This window comes from Lathamus discolor, chromosome 2, assembly GCF_037157495.1.
Source record: "Lathamus discolor isolate bLatDis1 chromosome 2, bLatDis1.hap1, whole genome shotgun sequence".
NCBI lineage: Eukaryota > Metazoa > Chordata > Aves > Psittaciformes > Psittacidae > Lathamus > Lathamus discolor.
In genome coordinates, this window is record NC_088885.1 from 7218829 (window position 1) to 7238530 (window position 19702).

The 19702-nt window shown below is 41.7% G+C and overlaps 1 long non-coding RNA gene across 2 annotated transcripts in view; it reads right to left on the reverse strand.

Moving 5' to 3' along the window:
- Positions 1-2025: 2025 nt before the first annotated feature.
- The window catches only part of LOC136009107 (uncharacterized), a 58530-nt gene continuing 40853 nt past the window's right edge, over positions 2026-19702 (reverse strand). The window contains exons 4-6 of one of the 2 annotated variants that reach the window (XR_010610334.1): positions 3121-3220; positions 2973-3037; positions 2026-2476 (exon numbers count right to left, since the gene is read on the reverse strand). This is a non-coding gene — a long non-coding RNA (uncharacterized LOC136009107). Of the gene's footprint in view, positions 2477-2632; positions 2850-2972; positions 3038-3120; positions 3221-19702 lie in introns of those variants that run through there. The other variant, XR_010610333.1, reaches the window with a different exon arrangement.

A 19702-nucleotide genomic window follows, 5' to 3' on the forward strand; every position in this document is an offset into this window, starting at 1 on the left:
GAACTTATAAGGCTGCCTCTTCATACATTTTAAGGTATTCTTAGCTTAAATTTGTGCTTCTCTCACCATGAGAAAGTGTGGAGATGAACTCAAGCAACTGTGAGTGCTTTCAAGCACTCTTACATACAGAAATCTACTCTAAAAATAAAACTAGCATCATCTGAACCCAAAACTTTTGTGGCCAGCTATTTCCTTTTGAAATAAGAGCAACTACATGTTTTCATTTCCCAAAATGATCAGTCTGTTTCTCATGAGGAAAAAACAGTTGAGGGCCTCTGGTTCTTCATCTTGCTCTTGAGAGTCTGTGCTAGAATTAACTGTGATTTCAATGATATACGACAGGAACACTTCACAAAATATCACCTTGAAGCATTTTTTTCGTATGATTGTAGAGTTCTGCTTTGCAATAGCAAAGGCTGAAGAGACTTTTAACTTTAGAAGTTAATTGCCGAGTACATTCAATTCACACACTCTTTGATCCATGGTGATATTTAGAACATTTAGAGTAAAGGAATTCAAATACTGTGTCAGCTGAGCAATGGGTTTCTGAAATATAGTTCAAGTAACACATTTTTAAGAACCCTATCCCTCTTTCCATAACCTTTCATTCCTCCTCATGTCTTGGGAAGTAACTGCATCTCCCAGTGTGCCTAAGTTGCCCACACTTGCTTATTTACCTTCAGTAGATTTAATAGGGTGGGGAGCTGAAGGAATGTCTCAATGTGCAGGATTTGTGCTACAGATGCGTTTATATATATATATATATATATATATATATTTAGAGAAGTGAAACTGAAGTTCTTCCCTGTGAGGGTGCTGAGGCACTGGCACAGGGTGCGCAGAGAAGCTGTGGCTGCCCCATCCCTGGCAGTGCTCAAGGCCAGGTTGGATGGGGCTTGGGGCAACCTGGTCTAGTGGAAGGTGTCCCTGCCCGTGGCAGGGGTTGGAACTGGATGAGCTTTAAGGTCCTTTCCAACCCAACCAATTCTGGGATTCTATGATTCTATGAAGTATTTGGGGACTAGATGAATGATCTAAAAAGACTGCAACAAGCACACGTGTTGTGAGTGGGGTATTCTGGCAACATATATGGCTGCACTGAGCCCAGAACAACCATCATCCACTGAACCTAGGTACAGTCAGCTGGAACCTGCCTTTGCAATAGAGTTGAACAGTATCTGTGCTTTCCTGTTGAATCTTCCAGTTCAGTTTTTACTGGCTCTGGCTTCATTATGTGAATTGTTTTTCTGTTGCTAGAGTACACTCAAGCTTTCAGTCTACTTTCAAACAGAGTAAAACTGCACGGGTACATCACCACCCGAAAAATGAGGTTCTGGGAGGTAAAACGTAATTACACAGAGACCCTCGGCAGGGTGAGAAAGGGAAAGGAACATTCTGGGACTGTGAGAGGAATACAACAAAAGAAGGTATGAGCAGGGTGGGGCATTGGAAGGGGTGAGAAGGTGTGGGCATCAGTCTGAGAGAGATGACAAAATGGCACAGAAGCATCTCATAACCACACACTGCTTTGTACCCATGCTGGAATAGGAAGGTTTTGCCCTTCCATGGCAAATTCTGATCCATATGAGCTTCCTACTCTTCTGCTGGTGCTTGGGGAAGAATTTTATAGCAGCTTGAGAACAGAAAAAGGAGAGACAGAAAACCAGACACTCTTTTCTATTCATCTACTTCAAATTACTGTAAACACCTTCTGAAAAGCTACCAGTGTTTGGAGATACAATAGCTCTCAGTCGGTTTCACTGCTGGACCTATTAGCTATTATACAGTTCAAATATTTACAAGCATTTTTTTGAATACATACATATTGCAGTCATCCTCAATAGAATATACAGGATATATAGAAATACGTATATGTATGTGTGATCAATTAATTTCATTCTAAACTGTGGTTATAGGAGAAGAGGTTCATGTGAGAAAACCAGTAGGGAGTCCCACAGCACCCCTTATCTTGGCCATATTAATGACAGAGCTGCACACATACACACCTACTACAAGTACCTTTATCTGAAAAACCAAATCACTTCTTGAAAAAACCCTTACAAAAGTCAAAGAAATGGCCTCACTGACTGCTTAGTAATTGTTCTGTTTCTGTCTAGTGGGAGAAAGAGGGAGAGAAAAGTCACCAGACCTCCCTCAGTCCAGCCCCTCTGTCTTAGCCACATGATCCCACTCTAGCAAATACTGTCATTCTCATACTATTTGAGTCAATGAACAACAACAACAAAATCTTATTGTCTCTCTCTTTTTACTTCTGAGCCAGCTGTCTATTGGGACAGTTGGTCCAATTGGCTGTTGAAGGGGAACTGGCACAAGTTAACTGAAGGCAAGCGAAGCTCTGGTAGCTAGGGCCAGGTATTCCTTTATCCCCAGCTGAGTACACAAGCTCTTATAGCTCTTACAGATAAGCAGGAAGGTGCTAATGTCACCTCATTATAGCCGGGGCCCAGCAACATTCCTAGATGGGAAGCACAAGTCACAAACTGTTGGCTCTATGCAGATGCATCACCTTGGCAACAGCAACAGTTCACCTTTCTGTTCTATCTCCTCTCTTGTCTGCTCACTCATACCTGAAACATTTGATTTTTAATCCAGACTGACTCTGCCTGCCAGATGCTGTTCAACCCACTTTGAAAAAACATTTTTAGCTCTTTATACTCAGCAATCTTTTACTCCACAGGGGGCTGAGAAACCACTCTGACATGCAAGAAGGGCTCTCACCATTTTGCTTGCAATAAACAGTGAAAATTCACAGAGCGGCTATTCTGCTTCTGTCTCAGGTTTGTACATTGTTCACAAGTAGAAATCACTCCTGCAGTTTCCCAAAAGCACTAAACCAAACAGAAACATTGTTTGATGAGCTACAAAAACGTTACGCCCTGCCAGACTTGCTACCTAGGTGTAATAGCCACGCTTCTCTGGGGAACTGTGAGTTTAACAGCCCAAATGCCTACCTGTGCTGCAGTGAGAGGCGGTGGAGGAGTAAAATTACTTTTCCAGACAGAACAGTGCACTTCTCCTGCATAAACACAGACCAGAGATCAAAACCTTTTGGGAAACACATGGCTTACTCATGGAGATAATCTGGCCTTCAGCACTAACCTGTGTTTATTGTTGAGCCACTGTTGCAGCTCACCGCAGAACTATTGATTCAGGGTAACGTTCCAAGTGCTTTATTGTCAAGTAGTCACTCACAAGGCAACTAGAGACAAGAATAATATAATTAAACTCTGAAGCTGTGTCACAACATCTCCAAAGAAAAAGCCTCTTGATGGGAATGTCTACACAAGAACAAAGGAAATGACACTCGATGAACTTTGTCAAGAGAACCACTATGGTCATAAACCACAGGAGCATTTTACAGGTAAGAGACTGTGAAGAAAGACAAGTAAGGAAATGCTGCTTTAAGGATGCAGATGCAAATCTGTGAAGACAAATGCAGAAGGACGAAAATACCTGTGTAAGGAGATGGGGAAGATCAAAGACACACGACTATCTCCATAAATCCGTGTAGCTGTATTGACTTAAAAGGAGCTTCACAGATTGACTAGCTGAAAAGATTTGCAATTAAGAACTGTCATTCCACCAAAAAACCTAGCTGTATCTGGGCATGTGTGATTTTTGGTTCTCCTTCAACTCCTATTAACACTGTATCAAAACCTGCCTAAGTAATTATGTTTTCTTTTTTAACAATTACACACAAGCCATTACACACTTCGCCATTAGAGTCTTAAAAGGCTTCATTTTAATGTGTCATAAACCTCACACCAGTTTATATGTATTTGATTATCACCTAACATCACTATTGCTCTCCCCTGTTCCTATAAATGAACTGTTAAAGAGCTAGCAGGTTTTGCTTTAAAGGACAGCCACACAGAGCTACCTACAGCAGCTTGGGAAACTCTTCTTCCTCATGTCACAAGAGAAGTATTACATCTTGAGAGCCAAGTAAGTATCATTATGTATTTCTCCTATCAGTAAGGCATAGCAAAGGGCAGGCATACAACTTCTGCATGTGGGCTGCCAGAATTTCACAGCTATTTTAAGTGACTGAGCTAGTATCTAGCACTTGCTGGCTCTCCTCTGACCTCTGTTCAGGTCTCAGTGCAGGAGCAGAAAGTTTGGGGGAATCTGGAAGGAGGAAAGCTTTTTCCAGCAGAACACATCTGTGGGGGCAGGGAGTACTTTTGTGAAGGTCAAACAAAACCTTGTAAGACCTCTGCTTAAAATCCCAAATGTCAAGCTGTCCGTTTTAATAAAATACTCCTTCCTTGGTTCCCTCAAAACTTCTTGCTCCAACTTCCCGAGTTCTGAAGAACAGAGTCCCACACTGAACCCTTGCAGCGTTAGAGTGAACCCCTCTTGGGGGCTTCTTCCACCAGCTGAACATTCTAGTGCCGTGGTGCTTAAACAAGGAACAGGAAGATGACAATTCAGTCACCCTGTGCTCAGATGGTAGAAAAACAAGACTCGAATATGTAGGGATTCTGTGAGGGAGAAGAAACTACTTTTTGTCTTTGTGCATGCTCTGAAGAAGACCAAAACAATTTGAAAGTAATAGGCATGGGGAAAAATAAGGGAAGTGCAAAATACTTCCCCAAAGGGGACTGAGGAATTTGAATTATAATAATTGCTACATATCAGTATAGTATTAGAATTAAATTATTCAGTGACCCAGTGCAGCAAGTAATAGGAGAGCCCTGGATCTCTCCCCAGGTCTAACCACCCTTCTCAGTGCAGGGCCAACACAGTAAGTATTTGGGCATTGAGACAGAAGGGTTACTTAGGACTTACGTATTCTGGTCCCATTCACTGATCACATGTTGGTGTTTGGAGGGCTTTAAGTTCCCCCAGTCACGGTTTAACCCCAGCTGGCAACTAAGCACCACACGGCCACTTGGTGTGACAGCTGAGCTGAGCCTTTTGTACAAGCATTGCAACTGCAATTACATTCGGAAGTCTGATTTCATTCTGTTTCTTCTAGCATACGAGGTCAGTCATGCAAGGTGTAGTGAAGGCTGACAGGCAGAAAGACAGCTTTCTCTCCCTCTCTGTCTCTTCCCCCTCAAAGCATTTTAATTTACTGAAGGAGTCTGTCATAACCCTTCCACACAGCTAGATGCACTAGTATGAGTATGTACATTCAGGATTGCATGGCAGGTGGTTAAATACAGTCTCTGGCTTTGCATTCTTCAGTCTTGACTGACTGCTCTATCTGCCCATCGTCTTCTGAAGGCCTTTCTTCTCAAAGAAAGGTTGGGTTAGATCTAAGACTTGAGCTGGAAACCCTACTGCTTTTTTTTTCCCCAGACTTGACACAGCTGACCCCATCTTCCCAGTTCAGGCTGTATCTGTGGACTGGAACAGCAGCACACATCCTAACAGTCTTCTTACCTTGTCCAGAAGTCCCCTTGTACTTGTACTGTATGTTTTATACTCAGAACACTAATTATGATCTTTGTCTGTGCCACTGCAGTTCTTATAGTAGTGACTTGGCACTGCAGTCTTTACAGTAGTGAAGCCAGTGCAGAGAGTACTTTAAGCAACTTATTAAATTGCCCTAAAATGTCTGTGTATGATAAAGACATGCTTTTTGAGTGTCATCAGTGTACAGAACCAGGACGAGAGCAAAGAAAAAAAGTGTTCTTCTTAGAAATGTCCAACTATGACCCACGTTCGCCAAACAGGTTTCAATTTCATTCGAAACATGTGTCCCCAACATCAGAAGGACACGGCCCCATAAACAGACTGGAACTACCAGCAGAAGATTCATATAGAAATGTAATTCAGGAAGAGTTCCTGAGAATGGAAAACATGCAGGTTATTTTTACTTTATTAAAATTCCCCCAGTTCCGAGCTTCAGGATGTGTATGCAGCCTGTACCAAAACACGGTTTTGAAAGGATTAGCAGCCACGAATAGATGGAAGGAACAAGATACAGAATGTCACTGTGCTACATAATTTCCTCTCCATCTCTCTGAAAGGCTTTAGGATTTTTTGAAGATTAGTCAGACTAAAATTTTCTTTTAATAACAGGCAGTTCCTTCAGGTGTCCATTGCAGAAAGCTATTTAGAGCCTTCTGATGTACTGCAGGTTTTATAGCTATAGATAATCATTACCTGTGGAGAGCTACATAATCCACAGCCAACTAACTGTAAGGTTGCTTAGCACACAATATCAGAACAAGCAGCAAGACCCTTAAAGCTGCTGGGACTCATTTGCTACAATAACAGTTTATACTGTGTGATTGCCAACCCAAAAATATCCTCTTCCTCCACACAAGGAGATGCAATTTACCTGCTTTCTGATGGATCTCATTTTCGCCTCAAAGGTGATAATCTTAAATCCAATACCATATATACAAAGTATGATTCCACATTCTGCAAATACAAATCCAGACCAGTTTTCATCCTGCTGCAATATTAATATATTACTTTCCAATTTTGCTGGACACAACATACAATGTGCGTGTGTCTCTATATGCAATTTGTTCATCAGCTCATCTTCATTTACTAGAGGCTGGAATGCTCACTGATAGGAAACATTCAAGCACACATGAGTTGACTTAATTAATATTTAACAGGCAGTTTACAGAACTGCAGATTAACTCATCTGTAACTAAAATCCGAGGCTTGTGTTGTGTTCAGATCCACATGCTTCGCAATGAACTTTATGGGAAAAACCAACACACAAAAATTAGCACCAAAGAAACCAAATAAAATTAACAGCCCCCAAAATGATTTCTATATGTAGGTATTTCCACACACAACTTTTTGTCCTCCCTGAATATGATTTGTAACCAACCGGAACAGGACTGAACACATTCAAGTCACGTAACCTTTAGATTTCAGTATTACTGTCTCACTAACTTTGTGTTGATGCACTCATTATAAAGATGATTACAAGATGTCTGAGATGCCAGTGTGGGCACATGTGAGTTAAGCCAGAGAAGGATTCGATTTAACAAGTAAAATATATTAAACCAATGTGGGCACATGTGAGTAAAGCCAGAGAAGGATTTGATCTAACAAGAAGAATATATTAAATAACTTCCCTTATGAAAACTGTTTTATTTAATATGGTTCTAAATGCTCTAAGAGTTTACAGGGGAATTTATTTCTGAAAAGAAAACAGAAAGAAGAAAACCAAAGAAAAATAAGAAAAGGGAAAGAAAAAGATCAGCAGAGTACTGGAGATTCCTACACACGGAAGCTCAACTGCCTGCACTCTGTGCTATGACCTCCTCAAGAAGGGTAAGACACGGGAGAGAACAGGCTTCCCATTCCACCATCTACAGTTCCTCAAGATGTAAAAACATGTCAATTCATGCCCAGAGTGACCTCAAAGAAAGAGAAGTCAGCTAAGGGGAGGCTGTCAGCATAAAACTGAGGAAGACACTGTTATTTTCCAGGATTTTTGAATAGAACTCCTTTAATGTCTGACAGACATTTTGGTCAGCGACAGTAATGCACTAGCAGTATTTTATATGGGACCTCAACTGCCAGGGAGCCATAAGCAACATAATTAGTGTTTTATTTTCATGAATGTGTGAATTCAGTTGATAACAAATGTAATAGTTATTTTGCACAGCTGAATTGCTGTTCCTAGGTGGAACTGTCAGGCTACCATACAGAGCATGTCACAGTTACAGAGCAGATCACCAGGGGCTGGGGAATAGTTGTGCCAGGTAGATTAAAATAGTCAGAGTAGATATGAGACCTTCGAGGACAGCTTTGTCCTGAGCGTGGGGCATGACTGCACTCTTCATCTATGACTACTGTCATATGTCTGAATATTGTTCTGGCTTGATTCTTCTTGTCCATAGCTCATATTTGTTCAGGGACAGGGAGCAGAGCCAGAGCAAGGGTGTGGGATAAAGCCGGACAGAACTTAACTGACTTGCCTCTTCTTATAATAATTATCATAATGAAGATTAATACATTGAGTAGTGTTCAAGAAGACAGAAAGAGTTGAGACATTATTCAGTTCATCCTACTGAAAAAGTCATGTTTACCTTTAGCCTCCCCTTTCGGTTTTAACAAACGCAACAGTACTGACACAATGCTTTCTGGATCTGTTTGTGTGCCAGTGATTTAATAGCACAACTATGCAAGGTCAGGCTTTCATCTTTATGTAAGAAACTTCCAAGAGTCACAGTGAAGAACCCGCTACCATATTTCACTTAGGAAGGGAAAAACATTACCTCTGACCATCTACTTTGTTTTTAAGCATATTTAATTTCACCCATAAAGTAAACTATCAAAAGACAACAGGAGTTCAAATCTTTTGCCCTGTTCAAGCAGAGAGCTGACAGCTCATTACTCCTGGTCAACAAAGGCAGAGAGGACTTGGTGGGCTCCAATCCCACCAGGAAAATGGAAATAATCCTTTAGGGCAAGGATTTTAAAGCCTGTGAATGATGCACGTACAGAAAGACTGATATGAAGTAAGAATCTCAAATTGTCCTTTTGTTAAAACAAGCCAACAACCTTACAGGGAAGGGTGACTTCTGACCCCACAGGATGTGTTCCCTCAAGATCGTGGTAGGTTCTTTCTCATCAAAGTTCCCTGCAATGCACTCTTTTACCCCATTACAACCTGCTTTGATTTAGATTAAAACCCCACAACTGTCTCAAGGCCCAGAGAATGTGCAGGCAAGGTTCTGACTTTGAGGCATTACTTACATGATGCTTACTTCATTACTTAGCATTCAAAGGATTCTGAAAGGTTGTACTCCTCAGTCATGATGGACATCACATAAGGCTGTGGAAATGTGATGTGCTCTACTTACAAATGTCTCAACTCCTCACCAGTTACAAGCTACAAACCTGTAAAACCTGCACGGGTTCAATACAGTGAACTGCTAAGGAAAGAAGGAATATTTTTTACAAGTAGATTTATACACCAAAAAAAAAACCAATAAGAGGCTTCATGGCACTTCCCTTTTACGTATCACAGAAGTATTGATGAAAATTATGCAGAACATCAGCTTGAAGAACAGGCAAGGAAATTCAGTGCTTGCCTGAAGTTTGGAAGACCTTAGTTTCATCTCTACATATCACACACATTCAAGATCCCAGCAGTCTCAAAGACCGGGCCCTTTGTCTCTGCATTTCAGCTTCTCCACTTATAAAGAGGCATAAAAAGGATTTTTCCTGCCCATGGACACACCGGTGACACCACCACTTAAAGATATGAATAGTTAGATATCTTAATGAATCTTAGATATCTTAACTGCTCGAGTGATGGGATTGTAATACATCAGCAGATACTTTGACCAACTTAACATTTTCAAGACACCTTCTAGGGTCTTATATTTAAAACATCAAAAGACTTTCACAATATAGAATCATAGAATCATAGAATAGTTAGGGTTGGAAAGGACCTCAAGATCATCTAGTTCCAATCCCCCTGCCATGGACAGGGACACCTCACACTAAACCATCCCACCCAAGGCTTCATCCAACCCGGCCTTGAACACTGCCAGGGATGGAGCACTCACAACCTCCCTGGGCAACCCATTCCAGTGCCTCACCACCCTAACTGGAAAGAATTTCCTCCTTATATCCAATTTAAACTTCCCCTGTTTAAGTTTGAACCCGTTACCCCTTGTCCTGTCACTACAGTCCCTGACGAAGAGTCCCTCCCCAGCATCCCTATAGGCCCCCTTCAGATACTGGAAGGCTGCTATGAGGTCTCCACGCAGCCTTCTCTTCTCCAGGCTGAACAGCCCCAACTTCCTCAGCCTGTCTTCATACGGGAGGTGCTCCAGTCCCCTGATCATCCTCGTGGCCCTCCTCTGGACTTGTTCCAACAGTTCCATGTCCTTTTTATGTTGAGGACACCAGAACTGCACACAATACTCCAGGTAAACAGGGCACAGTTTAGCTTCACAGAGCACCTGCAAACGCCATCCTTCCAACAGACACTGAGCAAGCATAAGGAGCACGAAAATACAGAGTCCAGACCATTTGTCCTTTAGCTTCCCATTTTGCAAGATCTTAATGGGTATACACTTTGGTAGCCTGCTGGAATTTGTGCTGAACTCTCTGTGATTAATGCACTTGTGATTACACAGCCCTTCTAGAAATAGTTATAGATGTACTTATAGGAGAAGATATACTTACACTTACTCCAAATGATCCTTCTAGATCATTTAAAATACATGTTTACCTCCTAATTGATTTTAAATGCTCCCTAGTGTGTTTGTTGTGATGCTGTTCTTAACACAGGGCACATATTGAGCATGTATGTCTGCATTTGTGAGTAAAATAGAAAAAGAAACCAAACAATCTAGAGATGTTTTGGCCAAGAGTAAGTGAAATAAAAGTGCTTTGTTAAACAGCGTGTTAGACTGATACATAGAATCATAGAATAGTTTGGGTTGGAAAGGACCTCAAGATCACCCAGTTCCAACCCCCCTGCCATGGGCAGGGACACCTCACACTAAACCATCCCACACAAGGCTTCATCCAACCTGGCCTTGAACACTGCCAGGGATGGAGCACTCATAACCGGCCTGGGCAACCGATTCCAGTGCCTCACCACCCTAACAGGAAAGAATTTCCTCCTTATATCCAATCTAAACTTCCCCTGTTTAAGTTTTAACCCATTATCCCTTGTCCTGTCACTACAGAGCGAGATCATCATAGGACAGAGATAAAGATATCTGGTAGTCCCCCACGTAAGGTGATTTACTATGGAATTAGGCAGACCATTCTGGTAGATTCCTAGAAATGCCAAATCCTTAAGCTGGCTGCCCCACAATAAAGCAGGAAAATGCTGAGGACTCAGAATCTGCTTTTCAGTATTGCTTCTCCGATAGTTTCCAAAGCCCTGAAGCTAGTGGAAGGTGCAAGCATCCCCAGCAAAGCTACTTCTATGATATGCTGGTGACTGCAAACCTTAAAGAGCAGCTCATCCAACTGTGCTTCTGTTACCAGCTGGTTTCATTCTGAGAGTCTCAAACACCAGTATAAATAAATATTCACAAGGTGAAAGCAGGTATTCTCACCCTTTCTGTAATTTACAATGTACTGTATGCTTCTGAGTTTTTTGGAAGTCACACTCAGTAGCTAATAGCAATACTTAGTAGTAAAGGTGGATGCTTTCCCTTTTAGTCTTAAAGTCATCATTTAAGATAGAAGTAGCGCTTTTCTCTAGAGGTAGGAAAATAGAAGGTGAAGGAAGCAAAATGGGCTGTAAAACAGCTGTGTGGCTGCCCTTGTTATACAACTTCTCTCTGTTTTCCTCATTTAACTCACACCATCTATCCATCCGTCCGTCCGTCCGTCCCATGATGAGGACACCTGAGGAGCACAGAGATGGACGTGGCTTCTGAAGGATGCTGAGAGCTCAATGTTGACTAGCAACCACTGCACACTGGCTTTACTACAGGGCAGTCTCATATGCTACCTCCTGCCTCCTCCCCTGTACACCCATTTCACCTGGTGCTGTGAAGCCTTCGTTTTCCTTGTTGATAATTTCTAGTCTAGAAGAAAGCAATCCATAACAGAACATCCCTGTGTGCTTTTTAATGCTGAAGATGTACACAATAAACAACAGGAAATTATTCTTGACAGTAACTCCATAAATATGTGCTATACATTATTGTGGTGGGACTCGTAATTGACTAATTGCTAGAACTCATAGCGGCCTTCCAGTATCTGAAGGGGGCCTATAAGGATGCTGGAGAGGGACTCTTCATCAGGGACTGGATGATAGGACAAGGGGTGATGGGTTCAAACTGAAACAGGGGAAGTTCAGGTTAGATATAAGGAAGAAGTTCTGTACCACGAGGGTGGTGAGGTGCTGGCACAGGGTGCCCAAAGAAGTGGTTAATTCTCCATTCCTGGCAGTGTTCAAGGCCAGGCTGGACAGAGCCTTGGGCGACATGGTCTAGTGTGAGGCATCCCTGCCCAATGCAGGCGGTTGAAACTGGATGATCTTAAGGTCCTTTCCAACCTAAACCAGTCTGGGATTCTATGAACTGAGCTATTAACATTCAAGAGGCAATATTACTCTAATGGCATCTGGAGATAGATGCCAGCTCTGTCAATACTCACTGTAAGGTGCAGAAAATTAGAAACTGAGTATATTTGGTTAGTTATCACTACTGACTGTTATTGATGGCTATTTGATTATTAATCACTATGTCAGAGGCTAATCATTCCATTTTCCACAAAAAAGCCATTTTGACTAGCTTGACGTGATTCCTCACCCATGCTCAACAAGGGAGCAGAAAATGAATGCAAAAGCCACGAGTATCTATATTCCAGCAAAACCGGAATGTTAATCGAACCATTTGTTCTGTGTGGTGTATCTTGAGAGAGTCAGCTCTTTCAGAGAACTCTAGCTGAGCAGAAAGACACCTTCCTGCCTAGCAGAAAGCAAACCGAGTTGGGCAGTGAGCTCTGCTTTGTGGTGCATTTCACCTACGCTGCAGAAATTGCAGAATATCAGCACTTTAAAATGATGAACATGTGCCGCACCTGGTTCCTGAACAAACAAAGCACAACGTGGGACTCTCCCCCGATGACTTATTTTTGATGAAATCATTGAGCCAAGGCAGAAAGCTTGAATTACAAAAAGCAGCAGCCTGAATAGGCCTGCTTACTCCTGCTTCAATTACCTTTTCTCAGGGAAGACTGCCTACTTTATCAGTAGCTCCGTCAACACTTTCAAACCCCTCACAGGAATTCAGAACATTGAATGTAAATAAGCCACCTGCTTCCAAAGATCAAAACAGGACTGATTTATTTATTTATTTGAACTGATAAAGATAGGGGCACGCATGCAAATAATGAAACACTCCCTAGCTCTTTCCTTAGTCTCTGTGTTTGAGATGTGCTGATAATGCCTGAACTGGAAACTTCCACTGGACAAATGTGTGACAGCAAAGGAACTTAAAGATGCATGTACTTGCCTATGTAACATCAGACAAACGCAACCCAGAATTTGAGGGTTTGTGCATGTATCACCTAAACAGTTCACTGCAGTACAAAGGAACTCTAGGAAATAACAGGGTCTTACCACAGAGGATGGTGAAATCAAAGACCCCCTTTTTCAGGCAATGCTGTCAATGTTGCAAGGAAGGCACTGACCTTCGTAATCCCCCATGGAGGACAGATCCACATCTGTTGTTGGCATGTGCAAAATCTACCTCTGTGCTCAGAGCTGGCTGAAGGCTGGGGCATGAGGTCCAGCACAGCAAACAGAGCACCCTCTTCCAGAGTGTAAAGTTATCTGGGTGACAAAAATGCTTAAGTACGGTTTTGGTTTGGGGAAAATTAGACCAAGCTCATCCTTCCTTCCCTCTCAACATTTTATACTGCCATAAGAGTAAACACAGACTCTGAACAGAAGACAGAAATGGAGTATGTGTAGTGTGACAGACTCATTAGCATAAGTATCCTTGTCATTTTAACCTTGAGCTGTCAGAGCCTGTCAAGCCTTATTTTCCTATCTGCCTCCTTTTTATGCTTTCTCCATCTCCCCTCAGCTCCAGCTTTCCTGAGCAGGCAAGAGGGGGAGATTTTAGTTCACATTTCATAAGCCAAAACTCACTTCTGAATTCTCTGGAATTCTGCCCATTATCTCCACATCTGTGCTTGACTGTCACTTATCTACACAACTAAATATTTATTTTCACTTTTCATTATCTTAGGATGTACAGCATAAAGCAAATACATATATTTAATTCTTGAGCATTTTCTACCTGACTTACTTCACCAGCAGTACATTCTGCAGCGTGTATATGAAGAATTTCGTGCAGTTGTAACAGCTCAAAGATGCTCTCACAGCTGCCAGTGGGAGCTTTGCCATTAGCTTCAACAGGGATAAATTCATGCTTCATGTTTGTAATGCAGGCATCCATAGGAAATAACTTACTATCTTTTTAACAGCCCTCCTCTTACCTTTAGTACAAATGGAATTACTTACATTGACTATATTCCAGTACACACTTTTAATAACCTTTTAGGAGCCGTTTTCTCACTCTTTGTTTTAAGGTTTTTCTAAGAATACAATTCTCAGAGCATTCCTTTCAAAAACATGCTTCTTAACCAGCACATTTTTGGTTTCAAGGCAAAGATTCTCTGTTATTTGTTCAGTCTTTCCACTGACATTGTTCAGAATAAGATTTGAGATTTGACGGCAACACATATTCCTGTGTCAAACATAGTCCTTTCTCGTATGCAGCACAACCAAATTAGACAATAATGACAAGCAAACAAGGCTTACAGGTGTTGGAAACACACAGACAACAATCCTACCACACTTATATCAGTGAGTATGATTTAAAATGGAGATTTTGATATTTCTAGCATCCCACATGCTTTGGGTCATATTCAAGCAATGTAGAAGCAGAAATGGTGTGAAAGATAACTATAGTGTAACAGAAACTCTATTTTATGACAGAAAACAGTTTCAGATAAGCTACCCTGTGTAAAAGCTATGGATCAATTTAGGTGAACAGACAAGTCAGTACAGAAGAGGCTCTTGAAAGAAAACTAAGCAGATGGTTCACTGGCACATCATATATCTTCATCTTCTCATCTCATGCTGGTGGGAGATGGGGAGAGGGAGATTCAGAAGAGAAAAAAGTGTTTTGAAGGAAACCAAGGGCACACATGGGTATTTCAGTTAAAAACTACATGCAACCAGGTTCAGGGTTTCAACCCGACTCCAACCTTTCACAGTGGACATACCTACCCCTAATATTGCTAACTAACTCGTACCTGCAGCATGTCAAGAGTAAAAGAGAATGAAACTGGGAATTAACCTCTTTTTCTGAGGTTGCTTCCCATCCATTGAGGTAGTGCTGTGAAGACAGTGGCAAAGGCACGGAAAGGCAACTAGGCACATGCCATGCATGGAACCTGAGCCGTTTGTTAAACATGGCAAAAGCAGCCTGAGTTGTAGTCACATCCAAGCATCACAAAACAGTGACTAAGGTTAAAAATGCTGCCTTCATCCAGTTCCTATTTATATGCATATTAATTTCAGAGGCATAATAATAGATTGACTATTGGTGTTAGGAAGATAAAGGTAGCAAGAGTGGTATGTGTGTCACAGGTATACAATCTAGCCAAGTTTAAGGCTGAAAGTTTTCAGCACTGCATTGACATGCCTTGGTAAACTCTTTGGTTGATGATCACAGCTTCTTTTTGTCACATTTCCCTTGGAGTATTATTGATTTCTTTCTTTCTTTTTTCCTTCAACAGATACACTTCAGATACACTTAACTCCAAGAAAGAGATGAAAACTTCTAACATGCTGCCACAAATGTGTAATGTTGCTGGCGACGAGCATCGAGTCCCAGCTATCATTTTTAGTTGGAAACTGTTGTAGAAGAGGTTGCTAACTATTTTTGGAAGTAGTGCCACAGAAAAAGCAGCTTTGAATCCAAACCTTTTCTAGCAAGGAAAGCCCAAGTCTTCAGTGGCATCCAAACATTATTTTTTTAGAAACCAATGGATTCATGCTTAACAATTATTTATCTGTTCCCAAATCCTGATATGTTTCTTTCCATTGAGAGATGATATTCCCAAGAGGACTTCCAGGCATGGGGGCTTGGGAGAGGTACTAAAAATTATTTAAAGGCTTACTTGTAGTAGATGAAACCAGCAGCAGCTTAAGTCTTCAAATCAAGCCTCCAGCCTGCTTTACAAAACCTCTTGAAATGCCTGAACAAAAGACAGTAACTTTCCCTTTAGATACCAATATTCAAAATTTAAACCTTAACACTCCTATTCAGGCAACGCCCTGGGAGCATTTTGATATATTTCCTGAAGAACGATTTTGTAATGTTTCAAGGCATTCACATTTCTCCCAAGGTGCATGAATGCCATCCTCCAGATGCATGAAGCTGCTCTGCTCCTAAAGGTGAGGCAGCATTTAACAGTGAAGAGAGAAGGATCAATGGATATCTGTCAGGCATGAGTGTGGTGCACACTCGCCCAGAATAAACAGCTTTCCTGATCTCCTGACCTGCAGGTTAATGTTTTAGCGTAGCCAAGTACCACAAAATGCCCCATGCAAACCCCAGAGAGTGGGAGCTCGGGGATGAGCTCAGTCGAGGAATCAGTGCTCTATTACTGATGGAAATAGGAGGAGTAAGTTGAGTTCTGCAGCCCCATCAGCCTGTTCTAGGCTGGGATTTTTGACTTACTGGATCCTGAGTTCTGTGACCTAAGTCTGCTATGACAGCTGCTTTTTGGCTGTGGATATGAAAGCTTAGCTGTTCTTTGAGTAGTTACTGCTCCTGGGTGAAGAACTATATAAGCTAGCCCTGCTTCCCCACTACTGGTGCTCCAACAGTGCTGCTCACTATTGGCAACTAACGGCAACCCTTAGTCACACAGAGCTAGAGAAAGCTGCTAATGTCATCACTTATAGCTCAGGCATTATAGCACTTGCTGAAAACATATCTCTCAAGGTATGGTTCAAAATGCCTTTTGGGCCAGAAACCATCGAGCTATCTAATATACAGCTCAAAACCAATGAAACCATTCTTGCTTTTCAGAAACAACTGAAGATTCATCAAAACACAATTCTGATTCACCTACATTAGCACTTTGCCACAAAGTAAGAGTTATTTTCTCTCTTCCTCCTCTCTCTAGGCTGCTAGATATCTACACAGTATCAAAGAGTTTCAGCGGGGGGGCCTGGTGCACAGTGGTCTATCAGCAGGTGATGACCTCAATTTAACTGGAAAGCCAAATTCAGATTCTTTATCTGAACACAAGATGGCTTCTCTAACTACAGCATTAATGGGTGCTGGCTTGACGTCATGTTTTGAGTAAGACTTAGATTTGTAACTCAAGAAGAAACATCCTGGCTGTCGATACTGAGGGAAAGGAGGCATCCAACTCCAGGTTGCACTTGGCTACTCAAGCCCCATTTCTACCTTATCAACCAGTAAAAACTGGTTACTTCAGGCAAGTCCGTCATATAAAGCATACAGATGCCTAGCTTGTGGTTGGAGGTTACATGCAGTAGTGAGATGGTATGTATATCCAAAGGATTCAACTGTTGAAGGAAACTGGAGCTGTGAATAACTATTCAGGGAGAATGCAGCTTAATCATCAGACTGCCAGTTCTAGGAAATTCCCTCTATGTAACAGTGAAACTCCAGGACTGTATCTCCTCACTAAGGAAGGGTAGAGACAGTTTCTACTGTGAAAAGAAAGCACTGAGTTTCACATCATTATCTGCGTGAGCATGAGGTGATGTCAACTGAGAATGTGAAGGATGCAGAACAGTAACCAAAACAAGAGAAAAACCTCCTGTTTGACCTCAGGAGTGGCTAAGACAGCAGATATTTTTGAAGAAAATATGTCTGGCTTGAATATGCACATGGAAACAGGGTTTTAATTCACTGCATCAAGTGGAGATAGAGCGAGTCTTGTTGAAGGGCCAGATGGTTGGGTTCCTAATTGGTATATGCAGTTTGTTATGCTTGCAGATTACATCGCTCTCATCTTCATGTAATGAATTGCTTTTCCACACGTTTCACATCAAGTTACTGGGAACAGAGAATTCTTCACTCGGTAGCAGTGAGAGTACAATTGCTGTAGGTGCAGTGGGTTTCTCATTTTATTTTCACTATCTTCATTCCAAAAATTCTTCAGCAGACAGATTGTCTGGCCTGCAAATATAGCTACATAGAGGCATTTTCCTCACTGTGGGTACTCCAGGGAGTCAGGGAGAAGCAATCTCTCAGGAGGCAGGACAGAAGCGATACCGTGTCCTTAACTTACTCTAGCTCCATCTCTGGGCAGACTCAAAAACATCTCTTGCAGAAGGTTTATAACAAGTAAGAACAGGGAACTTTAATCTAAAGATCCACCGAAACACCAGCCTGGTTCTGAAGCTGGGAACTTGGGAGAGCTGATTTCTGGATCCCCTGAATAGTTATAGTAGGTTCTTCAAATGTTTTCTAATTCGGTGCTGTTACTCTTTTGGGGCTTAGAATTTGTGAATAAGGGAAGAAAACAGTAAGAACAATTCTGCAGTCAGGCTGTACCAGAACTGATGGGTGGGATCACCCCTAAACTCATGAGAACACCTGGACCTGCTGATCACCCACACTGTAAACCTCACACTAATGGCACTTCCTTGCGTATAGTTCCCAGCCTGTCTCATCTGTCAGGGTGTTTAGAGCTTAACTGCAGCACTGGTGCTAAAAAAAGCTTGCCTGACAGCAGAAAACCTATCATTCCTTGCTTCTTCCTTCCCTTTTTTGCCTGCTTTTCAAGCGAGCTTTAAGAAAAGATGTACCAAGCACTATAAAGTGACTGGTTCTTATGGAAGAAGGGAACTTGGAATAGCATTAGCATTTTGCCCAAGAGATAGTAAGTCCAGGTAGATAGAGTACCTTCAATGCCAACTGCAAACATGGGGTAGTAAAATATGCTTCACTGTTAATGGCCAGTACCAAAACAGGCACAGAGACTCAGCCATGTAAGAGGAACTGCCAACACAAGCTCAATGCCCATGAATGTCAGCAGAAGCCTTCTATCAGACTCAGTATATATTAAATAGGGAGATTTTTTTGATCATTGCTCAAATAGCTTGCACTTTTGCTCTTCTGGTGTGCCAATGGGACTCACTCTTTGTACTTACTCTGACAAGATCTTCTGGGTGAAACATCTGCTTTCACATCCCCTTCTTTTACCACCCCAGAAGCAATCTCCTGTTGCTGAAGATAGCTCTGCAGATATTAATAATCCTCAGATACATTGAGGAGCATTGTAAATAAACAGCATAATGAGGACATTCTTAATAAACGACAGTAGTGGTACCTTAGGACAGGTAATCACATTAATTTCTAATACCAGCATACAAAAAGGGTATCCCTGGTGCTGAAGAGGCTTTTCTTAGCATCTTCCCAGACTTTGAGTCAGATTAAACCTCTACCATTTTCTTGTTTGACTTCAATAACAACCACAATTTTGTTCTGACTGGAGTAATGGAATATGAAGAAATGAGAGCAGAAGTACAGGAAGCTGTAGGTTAAGCAGAAGAAAATAATTGTGCTGTGGTTCACTCTCTGCTCTTTCTTCAATACTCAGGCTGAACAAAAAAGGGAGAGTAAGAAAACAAAACTCAAATTCAGCACTTACACTGAGAAACAAAATGTGCATTTACTGTTCCTGCTTAGATCTTACGGCTCCCATTGTTCAACAGAAAGAGAAGTTTTAGTTTAAACCATTCTCATATATGCTCCAAATACTTCAAAAGCAAACATCCATTATTTGATCTTGGATGTCCTTTTCAAACAGCTGAATGGCTTTTAGTTACCTTACAGCCGTCTTCCACAGGAAGCTGTTTTGTTCTATTCAGTTTAGCTGGACAGCATACATGCAATCCTCTCTGGTAGTTCCTTTACCAGTAAGACGTCCAAATCCCAAATCGCTCCCTCCTCTTTACTCACAAGGCCACAGCATTGTGCGTGCAGATGGTGGCAGAGGATGGATGAGCCAAGACACAGTAGCACTCCAGATTTTCTGCAACCCACATCCTCCTTAGCACACAACAACAATGGCAGCCTTTGAAGTATGTTCCTTATTGCAATAGGAAGAATAAATTTCTGATCTAATATTAGGAACTTTCTTCTGCATACAGGTGCACAAAATCTAGCAGATAGACTAGCTATTCCTGAACCTTGGAATAGATGCT